Source organism: Diuraphis noxia, unplaced genomic scaffold (genome assembly GCF_037042655.1).
Source record: "Diuraphis noxia isolate RWA-SAM2 unplaced genomic scaffold, SU_Dnox_SAM2 contig0004, whole genome shotgun sequence".
Classification (NCBI taxonomy): domain Eukaryota; kingdom Metazoa; phylum Arthropoda; class Insecta; order Hemiptera; family Aphididae; genus Diuraphis; species Diuraphis noxia.
The window spans coordinates 55421628-55432522 of record NW_028301714.1 but is presented as its reverse complement, the minus strand read 5'-3'; the positions used below and the strand labels follow the sequence as shown (position 1 = coordinate 55432522).

Here is a 10895-nt window from a genome sequence, read left to right as displayed (position 1 = left end):
TGTTTTTAAACAATTTAAAAAAAAACATTTATTTTAATTAAAGAAGTTTTGAAAGCTCCTGGTATTTTACTACAACGTAATACATTTTAATTCCATATACAATTTATGTGCAGAACTATGGACAGTAAATAAATAAAAATAAACAATATATGTATATAAAAAACCTACTGGTGATAGTTAAAACTCTAAAATTTCTTTCTGATTTGTATAAAAATGAATTAGTAGGTTTTACGACGCGTGAACAAACCAAATCAGCTGTTCATGTGAAAAGCACGGATTTTCCGAATTCATTCCAAATATAAATCCTCTATAATTCACCAAGGATATTCACTTTTACATCGGAAACCACCCCCAAAGCGAAATTGAAGCATTATTTCGACTAGTTATGCTGTACACAGACACAAAAAAAACACACATACATCACTTCATTCAGAATCTAAAATCAGGAAATTAATGAAATTAAAATTTTGAAACGTCAATATTTTCAGAAAAATAAACTCAACAAAATTTTGGCTATCTTTAATTTTTTTTTTTTTTTTGAAATAATTTAATAAAAAAATATATTTTTTAACTTTTTTACCAAAACATTAAAATAAAATAACATATGAAATAATTGTAGTTCTTATCCCTGTGAGCAGTGGCGTATCTAGGATTCATTTTACGGGGGTGTTTTAATACTTAATAGTGTCACGAAAAGTGGGGGAGGAACCCTAACACCCATAATACATAAACACAAATCATAGGTATATAATATATATATTGATATAAATTATTATATAAGTATGTGTAAGTTGTATAAAACTTTTTTATTATAAAGCACATAAAATAAATAATACTAATACTAAGACAACTAATACAACATAGTACATACGGCCGATGGGGGGGGGGGTGTTCTAACACCCATATCACCCACCTAAATACGCCACTGCCTGTGAGTCTTATTACAAAACCAGAATTTCGATATCACCATTATTTCGGGAGATATCGCAATGGGTAAAACCTCACGGGACTCTCTGTATACAAACAAAAAAATACCTTAATAACTGAAAAATTAGTGTTTGAAAAAAAACCTTCTCAGCCTCCCTGGATTCACAATTATTAACAGCACAATACTTTTAAAATTATTATTTCAATACTATAATTTAACTTTTAAGCATTACCTATATGGCTATATCATAATAAATTTTAGTATCATGTCTATGCTTTTTTAATATTACACTGAATAATTTTATGTATGTATAATTTATTGATTTCCATAAAACCATTGGTTTTATAATAGTATTAATATTATCGATGTAGGCAGAAATAATAATATATTATAGAAAACCAATATTAGAATTGTGAATAATTAAAATTAAATAATATCGTAATAAAGCACGCTCTGACGTTTAAATTGTGCAAAACGTTGACATAATGCGTTGGTAACAGTACCTACCGATAGATAGCTTTGTTTGTTTGTTACCATAGTTATTTATACTGTAAAATATAAAATACTTTAATGACTAGTCTTACAGTAGTGGTGTAAAGCTGCCATTAAAATAATGTTATATTATAATTTAATTTTTACAATTTATATATGACCGTATGTAGGTATGATAGTCACATAATACTGATCGCATTATATATATATACATATATAATAATTATTATTAATAAAATAATAACTATAAAACCATACAACCGGGTGTCCCACCATTGTATTTTCGCTCGTTACAAAAAATTTTGCATCTGTAGTATGCCTGATTAAAAATTAAAATTTTACTTCCTAATGAGTTAACATTATAAAATAGCCAGAAATGTTGACATTTTAAATTATTTGATTTTTTAAAATAATAGTAACTGTAAGATACCTTGACAATTACTAAGTAATTATTGTTGAAACGAAATACTTTTAGATTTTGAGCAGATAAATACAGCGAATAGCGATGTATGTTTATTATTTTTGCGTTTAAATTCTGAGGTTCTTATTAGTTACAATTTTTTAATCTTTTAATGGCATAGCAATATGCATTTTTTATTTCTTATTTCAAAGGAGGATAACTTTTTTTAGTACTCTGATGCATAAACATCGAATTTCGAACGATCAGTTCATAAGTTTTAACTTATAAGTATTTAAGTTTTAGATGAGTGGATAAAGTTGGTATAGAGGTACTTACCACCAAAAAGGTGGTTCACTACTCCAATAACCACAACCTTTAAAACTACTTGTAAGTTATATCTAATAAAGTAGTTAAATACTTGTTTTAAATTAAATAATTATAGATCGAAGTACTTTGAATTATTGAGATTCGGAAAAGGAAATTAAAAATGTATGCTGTCATTAGAATGAGTAAAATATTTAGATAAAAATATTTTTTCTAAGTTAGAAATAGATAGGTAATAACTAATAACTAATGAGTATCTTATGATAAATAAACCACATCTGCATAATATAATACGTATAACATAATTAGCATGTTTCTAATTAGGTACCTACATATTATGTTTCTGATAACTACATGACACGATTTCGAAAACTGCAATTCTATCTTGCATACTTTTAAACGAAAATAATGTTACACGCAATCGCACTATCCCAGTGCACCGCATACTATTCGTCACCTTTTTTATATAAGTCAAAAATCGTTCGAGTATAATATATAGGTACGAAACACGAATGATAATTTACATATAAATTTTAAACTTTGACCGTTTTTAGTCTAATGCTATATACAAATTCGTGCGCGAGAAACTTTACCATTAAAATTATATTTTGTTGTTCGTAGATTGTACGATTTTTGTGTTTAGATAATTACCACAAAGGCCTTGATTTAAAAATTATAAAATTATTTAAAAATATATTACATTCTTGCAAGGTCAATATCATAATAGTTACATGTACCTTTAATACTAATCTCGTATCTTTAGTGCGCGGCGATTAAAATATATGTATTATGTAAGTTATAAAATCATAATGTATTAAAACATTATACATATCTATAACTACTTAGTCAAGAACCTTTATTTCTGTTTTTTATAAATTATGTTCACAAAAACGACAATTAATACGATGATTGCATGGTTCTCACAAACTCCGGATATGTAAATGGGTTTTGTTAACAGTTCATTGCACTTCTGTGTGGCATCATATTATATTGTTCACCCGACTAAATGAAAATTTAACTGTTTGCCGTGTGGCGTGTATAATTTTTACCAAGAAATATTATAAAGCGAATATATTACATAATATATATTTAAAACATATTATTTAATTTTTACCTATAACTATATAATTATGAATTTAATATTTATATTAGATACATATATTTTTTTTAATTTATCTTTTGCTTCGACAACGGGGGTCATATTTATATTTGCATAGAAACATAAATCTGTATTACAAATTTAAGGTCCATTGAACATGATCGTTTTAAGTACGAAAAATGTTAACAAATTTAATAACATAAAAGATTTTGTTTTTAGAATTTTATATACTTAATTCGTACCTTATATGTAATTGAGATCCGTATTTTGTACTTAGATATCATTGTATTTAGATTAGTGTTGGGGGGTAACATAATCTAAATTATTACTGTAATAGAATAATTGTTTATGAAATTTGATGGTATCTAATTAATTTTATTCTAAGTAATTTGTACGTAATTTAAGCTATTTTTTTACTATAAAATATAACTAGACCACTTACTAGTTACTTTATTATTTTTAATATATCTTAAGAACTAATATAACTAATATTGATAATATTAGTAAATATTTTATGTAAGTACGATTTTTTGACATTTCCATTTTTGTAATAGCTGTTACATAAAAAAGATTTAATTTAAATAAATAATATTTTGATATTATATAAATTGAAAAATGCATTGTTATTTAAAAAATAAAAATAAATTGTGTGTAATACAATTTTATTGTTATTATTTTCTTTTATAATTTATTTTTATTCCCATAGGCTACTAGTTAATCACGTATTCACTATATAATATAAATATAATTTTTGAAAATAAAAGTAACTTTAGTACCAAGTAATATAATCAAGTTACTTTTGCAGTTACGAAATAATGTAACTTGTAGTAATTTAATTTTTTTAGTAATAGCTTCTCAACACCGATTTAGGTACAATTTTGAAATTAACTTGTAACATATATTTAGAATTTAGAACTAAATTCATTGTTTTAGATTGTCTAATAGCCTGTATCAATTTATTGAGTAACTGTCAATACCATGAATATAGCGTAAAAAAATTATACATAATATTTATCTTTATCTTTATATTTATCTTCTTTCCCTATTAGGAAACTTGATGAAGGGTCGTTGCCATACTAACAAATAAAACTATGTCCTCAACTATGTTCGCTTGCGCGTGTTCGTTGAACGAAGTTGCTTCATTTCTAGCTTATCCAAAACAAAATGTTGAACATTTTTTATTGAAATCAGCTCCAACAAAACCTACAATGTTTCAAATATTTATGAAATTGTATTAATCATTATATATGTTTAATGTAGGTATAAGTAATAAATATTATCAATCGACATCATTATCGTGCAGATAGTTAGTAGGTGTTCATGATGGCCGAGACCGTTTTCGACCAAAAACGTACCTTTCCCTTTTCGACCGATTCACTTTTCGACCAAATTTAAAAAAGATCGATTCCCTTTTCGACCAAAATCGTACCCTTCCCTTTTCGGCCGATTCATTTTTCGTCCAAATTTAAAAAAGACTGATTCCCTTTTCGGCCAAACCAAAAATTTATATAATATAACTACTATTCAGTACCAAATTATACTTTTAATAATTGTTCACTATTACATAATTGTATAATAAAGTCCTAAACTAAACTAAAGGCCTTAACTAAATATATGTTCCAACAGAGGATACGGATTTATAATATTAAGTATTGTATTTATTTAGTTATCCCATGCTTCAACTATCACAATTCGAAATTGTTCATTTTAGTTGGAACTTTCCGGATGTCACTGTTGTGACACTTATTGGTGACTTTAGATACATTATCTCTCGTTACCACTATGTGTCTTACTCGTGGTTACTGATTTTTCTAATATTTTGATATTATATATTAATTGTAGCAATATAACTCCGTGGTGAACTATCCATAGTTAGATACATATTATAATTTTAGATAATTTGCAGATATAGAATATGTATAAATACTATATTAAGTGTGATGTATATAATATATTGTGTAATATGTAAATAATATTATAATATTACACTCGTTAGAGATTGATTATAACCTGAAGGGTTCCTAAGTTCGTTCATTTGCATATAAATCTCATCAAGTCGTATTATAAATGCTGTGTAAGATAGAAATTTGCCAAAAAAAGTGACAGGATTCGATACCATATGACATTTCAATTTGCGTAATATAGTATTATCATTGATATATCTAGGTTTTCGGCATCATGTTTTTGCATAATCATCATGTTTTGGAATAATCATGCAATTTTTTTTTTTTTAAGTTATTAATAACACTGTTTACATTATTCATAGTGTTGATGTAAGTATAGATATCAGTATTTTTTCATAATGGCCTTCAAAAACAATATTTGTTTGAAAAATTTAAATTTGAAAACAAAAAATGATAAGTTAGTTGTATTACAAGTGTTATGATTTTTTTTTTCATTATTTCCAGACACAAAGTATAATACACATTTATTTATAAAATGATTTTAATTTTACTTAGTATAAAATAAAATAAGTTTAAAAATACTCAGGTTAATTTGATCTCTTTGAATTGATTTAAAAACAAAATGATTAATGAAATGTATATTGTTTTTAAATTTATGAGATCTAAATAAAAATAGTAAAAGTAGATTTTTAAGTAAAACCAATTCGAATTGCTTACAAATATAAAAAACAACCTTACGCAATATACATATATATTAGGTTAAGTAGCTACCATTTATTTTAATTTAAAGATGCGTACACAAATCACCGTGTCATGTAATAGAGTTGATGAGTTGAATACGCTCTATAACTTGTAGGTGACGTATAAGCTCGTGTAACTAATATTATGTTACCTATGTATTGAATATACAGAACACGACACGGAAAATTATGAATGCGCAAACAATACATTTATGACCATACTTCATTACCTATCAAAAGCATACATAATACATTATTTAAAGTAATCATGTGCTTATAATTCAGAATATGATATACGTTTTGGAAAAAATTAATGTTTAAGCTTGAAAAGTTAAAAAGTCTAGAAAAATAGCTAATACTGTAATCGTCAAAAGTTGTAGTTCCACATAATACTCAAAGCTCATTTTAACTTTAAATGCTTGAATTAAATGTAAAAACTGTCTCAATATTCTTTTTCCTTTACTCTTTATACGTTAGGATTTCATGAAAGAATTTTGTTTCTGTCCTTATATTTACAAAATTTAATTCATAGGTACATAACAATAATAACAAAGTTGTCATCGAAAAGTTTAAAAACCATGCGATACCTATAATAAATAGTTATAGATTTGAGTGTGAAAATGAACTTTTAACTAATAAAGAATGGTATCCATTTTATTCTTTAGATTTCAACTATAATATGTACATTTATTCGAATTTTGATTTCTGGAATTTTTAAGCATATACCTATGTACATTATATACAGACCATATTTAATAATACTTTAATTTCGTATGCACTCGTAATTTAAAGAATATTTCATGTTCTTACAATATAAGTACATCTTTTTATTTTTTTAAATAGGCATCAAGCAGATGATTTTTTTGAACATTATAACGTATTTTAATTTAAAATTCAAACACGTTGAAGTTTTATAGTTATTGGACCATATCCATATGACAATAGACTTAGAATCTTGGAATATCACTCCTATGTGTTTTAGAATGCCAAATTCTTCGAAAATTGGTCTTTTCGTATGATTAAAAATTCTATAACTCAGAGCACTGAATATAATTAAATGAAAAAAATTATGATTTTATGTGGAAAAAGAGGATGAGAAATAAGCACGCATAGTGGCGCATCCTGTTTTTCAATTGAACAAAAATCTAATTTTAACTATATATAATAATATATAGTTGCCCAGTTTTATCACTCCATATTTACGTACCTATATTAATTTATGGCTGTATACCTACGCCAGCGAATACAACGACGCAAGCGTGTCGGCATTTGTTGTGGTTGCGGTTGTCTGGGGCAGTATGTTCGCGGTCGAACGCGGCCAATCGGACCACCGATCGGCGGGAAATCTGTCCGCGCGCGCTATAGAGGTCCCTACCAACAACCCACTCGCTCCCCCACCCCTTCTTTTCCCTCAGCCATCGACTACCTACCTATGTGTTATACATATATCATTACGTACCCACAACGCCATTAAAATATAGAATATATCAATGTTATTTGTATACCTAGTCGAGTAACGTTTTTTTTTTTTTTTTTGGTGTGCTCGGACGAACACTCGAGGCAGCAGCTAGTTTCAGTTTGACGCCCGCGCGATCAGCAACCGCTTCAAGTCTTCACATCTATAACCAATAAATTAAAATATATAATAACTAAAATATTATTATACATAGATTCATATCCGACCGTTTTCGTATGGCCTAACCTAACCGTGTCCGAAACTCTTTTTTTTAATTCTGTGCATAATAGATTATTTAACAAATAAGAAATCGTAAGTATACGCATCATAAAATCTTATACACACGGAAAATATAATCGAAACTATTGAGGCACGGCAGTACAATGTCATTATTCTGTATACATAGTTAACATAATAGCACGTATGCACAAAACGAAATAGAATTAAGCTATTGCAAGATAAGTCATAATATTATCTACCCATATTATGCGATACACATTGTGTGTTCATATAGGACAGTGTAGGTACTGAAGCTGTACACAAGTATCGCCTACATGCTTAATGTAGACACCTCGAAAAAATCTTAAAAAATTAATTGTGATTGAAAATCTCATTTTATTTTCACGTCACGATTCAAGTGAACTAGCTGAGTCGGGAATATGGTAATGTTTAAATTAAAAGAATGAATAAACGCATATATTTTGTTTACTATAGTTGGGATCGATTGGTTTTAAAAAATTAATGTAATTGACATAATATTATTAAACTACTAAAGAAACTGTAAAATTTGAAATTTGAATTCAATTTCGTTTATACTGTATAACTGCATAAGCCACTCTTACAATACAAAAATAATTTAATCTTAAAATTATATATAATGTATAATAAAATTATGAAATTGTTTTAAAATATTTTAAAAATGAAAACTCTAGCGGTAGACACGGAATACGTCCTTTGTAATAATGAAAACCTTTCATTGTTTTAACTGTTTTCTTTAATGTGCGCAAAATGATGAAATATGCGATTTATGCGCTTTTAACTCAAACAATATGCAAAAGAACGCTAAAATTAATTTTAGCATTACAAATTACTCAACATAGAAATTTATTGTTTCTGGTTAAAATATTTCCTTTTATATATTAATAACAGCTACCTATGTCCGAGGTCCTATGACACTGCAGCGACTGCACGTCAACGTGTGTTCAATAATCGATAACTGCTATTCAAATATAATAAATGTATCTTGTACATTTAATATTCTTATAACTGAGGATAGGACGATTCAATTATGGTAAGGTGCCAGGTATCGACTAAAATCCTATACAAACCGAAATTCTATAGGATGAAGCTTTTATTGGTGCAATGTTTTTCTAAAATCCTACCGTAATTGTAACGTTCTTGCTTCTTTAATTTATAATATTCATTTTTTCATTTCAACGATACAATAAATACTGAGTGATTTTCTGTAAGTGATTGTTTTAAATTAAAAAAGTCATCATATGACTTATGGTATCCGACATGATATTTGATACCTCAGCTTCTCGTTTAGCCGTTTCAGATAAACGGCATTCGGATACAATGTGCTTGATTGATAGGAGTGTACCGCAACTGGCGCATATAGGTTAGTCTTCTTGCAATAAATAATTATAAGTATTCAGTTGGGGTGTTTTTCAATCTCTCAGTTTATTGTGCCACCTCACCAACCCAACTTTCCACCAGTTGTATTATACAGAGGTGAAAAATTCAATATCGTGAATTCGCAAAACTGTTATAAAAAAAAATGTTATTTCCGGCTTTTGCGCAGACATTTTTTTATTATCGACCCGGTGGAAAAAACCATTCAACTGACACTGGCTTACATCTGTATATAAATATATTTCTGAATTGATACTGATAAAAGTAGTGGCTATACTAAAATCACTTTTGGGGTAAGAAGGAACTGAATTTTGTGTTTTTTAATCATCATTAGTTTAAATGATATGAAGAATGATTTAATTTGCGATTCACTGCATTTTCAATTAGTACCTAGTAGTTAAATGAAATTACAGGATCTATCACACGTTTACAAGTGTTGATTTTACGCTATAATATCAAAATTAAATAAATCTGATTTTGGTGATACATTGAACGCCTGGTATAAACGTTAATACTAGCTTCTATAATATTATGCATACAAGAGAAAATTATAAAATATTATACAACCCATCCAAAACGTATAATATACGATGTAGAGCATGACCATCGAAACAGAAATCGATTCAATATTAATTTACTCATTTATCATTCATTTTTTGACCTGTATTTGCATAACATACCACAATGTATTTTTGTTCGATATTCATGCTATTTCTAATTTATTATGCGTGATCAGGGGCGGGTTTAAGAAGGGTCGGTCGCATATTTTATTGGAAATGTAACTATATATGTATCTAAATGGAAGTTTGAACAAGTTTTAATTTTAATTATTCAATGTGCTCAGAATAATTCGTCTATGATAATAATTATGTAGGCCTGAAAGATTTGAAAGCTAAAATGATTTGGAAATCATAAGTGATTATTATTATTCGATACATTTTATAATATTTGTAAAATTGTCTGAATATAAAAATAATGAATACAATTTCACACATATTTTAAAACCTGCACTTCTGTGGTATATGTATTACTCTTAGTATATAGTATATAGATATTAGGTACTATATACCGACATTTTAATGACGCTTTTAAAAATATAAGTTTGTATTGCCACAAAATACTCTATAAAATACAGCCTAAAATCTAAATAATTAAAAATGTTGGATTTTAGTGGGTAGCTGGTATATATTTTTATACTTAAAATAAAATTCCAAAAAATGAATTTTTAATTACCTAATTCATTATTGCAAGGGAAATGGGGGTAATAATGTTAGAGTAAATGGACTATCTATCACAGATAATGTGTATCATTATTCTTATATTATTTTAAACTACAATAAATTCGGATGCAAACCACAAATAACCAAATTTTATATTCTTAACCCCCACCCCTTTTTAAGTTAAAGATGAAATCCGTTCCTGCAATAATACTATTGCATAACACTATACGCTTAGCTCCCTCAAAGAATTTCAAACTACTATAATACTAATAAATCCAGAAAATTTCTTATGCACTACCACCACTGAGATTAATAGCCTAACAACTGTAGCCTGAAATACTAAAGACGCAGAACTTGACGCATTGGTCGTTATGATATCGTAGTGAATAGTGATTATAATGAATAAATTGCACAAAATGTTTCGAAGAATGACGTATTTTCTTATATTAATTTTATGTTTAAGAAAAACTCAACGGTTTTTTACTAACTATAAAACTAACTAAGTGATCGGTTTGGTTTTTTCGAAAACATTTATAATTTAAAAAAAACTACTTTTGGTTAATATTTCAATATGGCTGATGACATTCATCACCAAAAATATTCATTTTTTTTTTGTATTTATCTATAGTAGTATAATATTTCTGTATAGACTTAAGCTCTGCCAATAATAAAGGTATTTCAACTTATATCATACATT

At 27.3% G+C, this 10895-nt stretch overlaps 1 protein-coding gene across 1 annotated transcript in view; it reads left to right on the top strand.

Annotated features, from left to right (window-relative positions):
* The first annotated feature begins 7449 nt into the window (after positions 1-7449).
* LOC107165246 (uncharacterized) overlaps positions 7450-10895 on the top strand; it is a 34221-nt gene continuing 30775 nt past the window's right edge. Inside the window, exon 1 of the mRNA XM_089227261.1 lies at positions 7450-7655. The gene's annotated coding sequence lies outside the window, so the exon portion shown is untranslated. The remainder of the gene's footprint in view (positions 7656-10895) is intronic.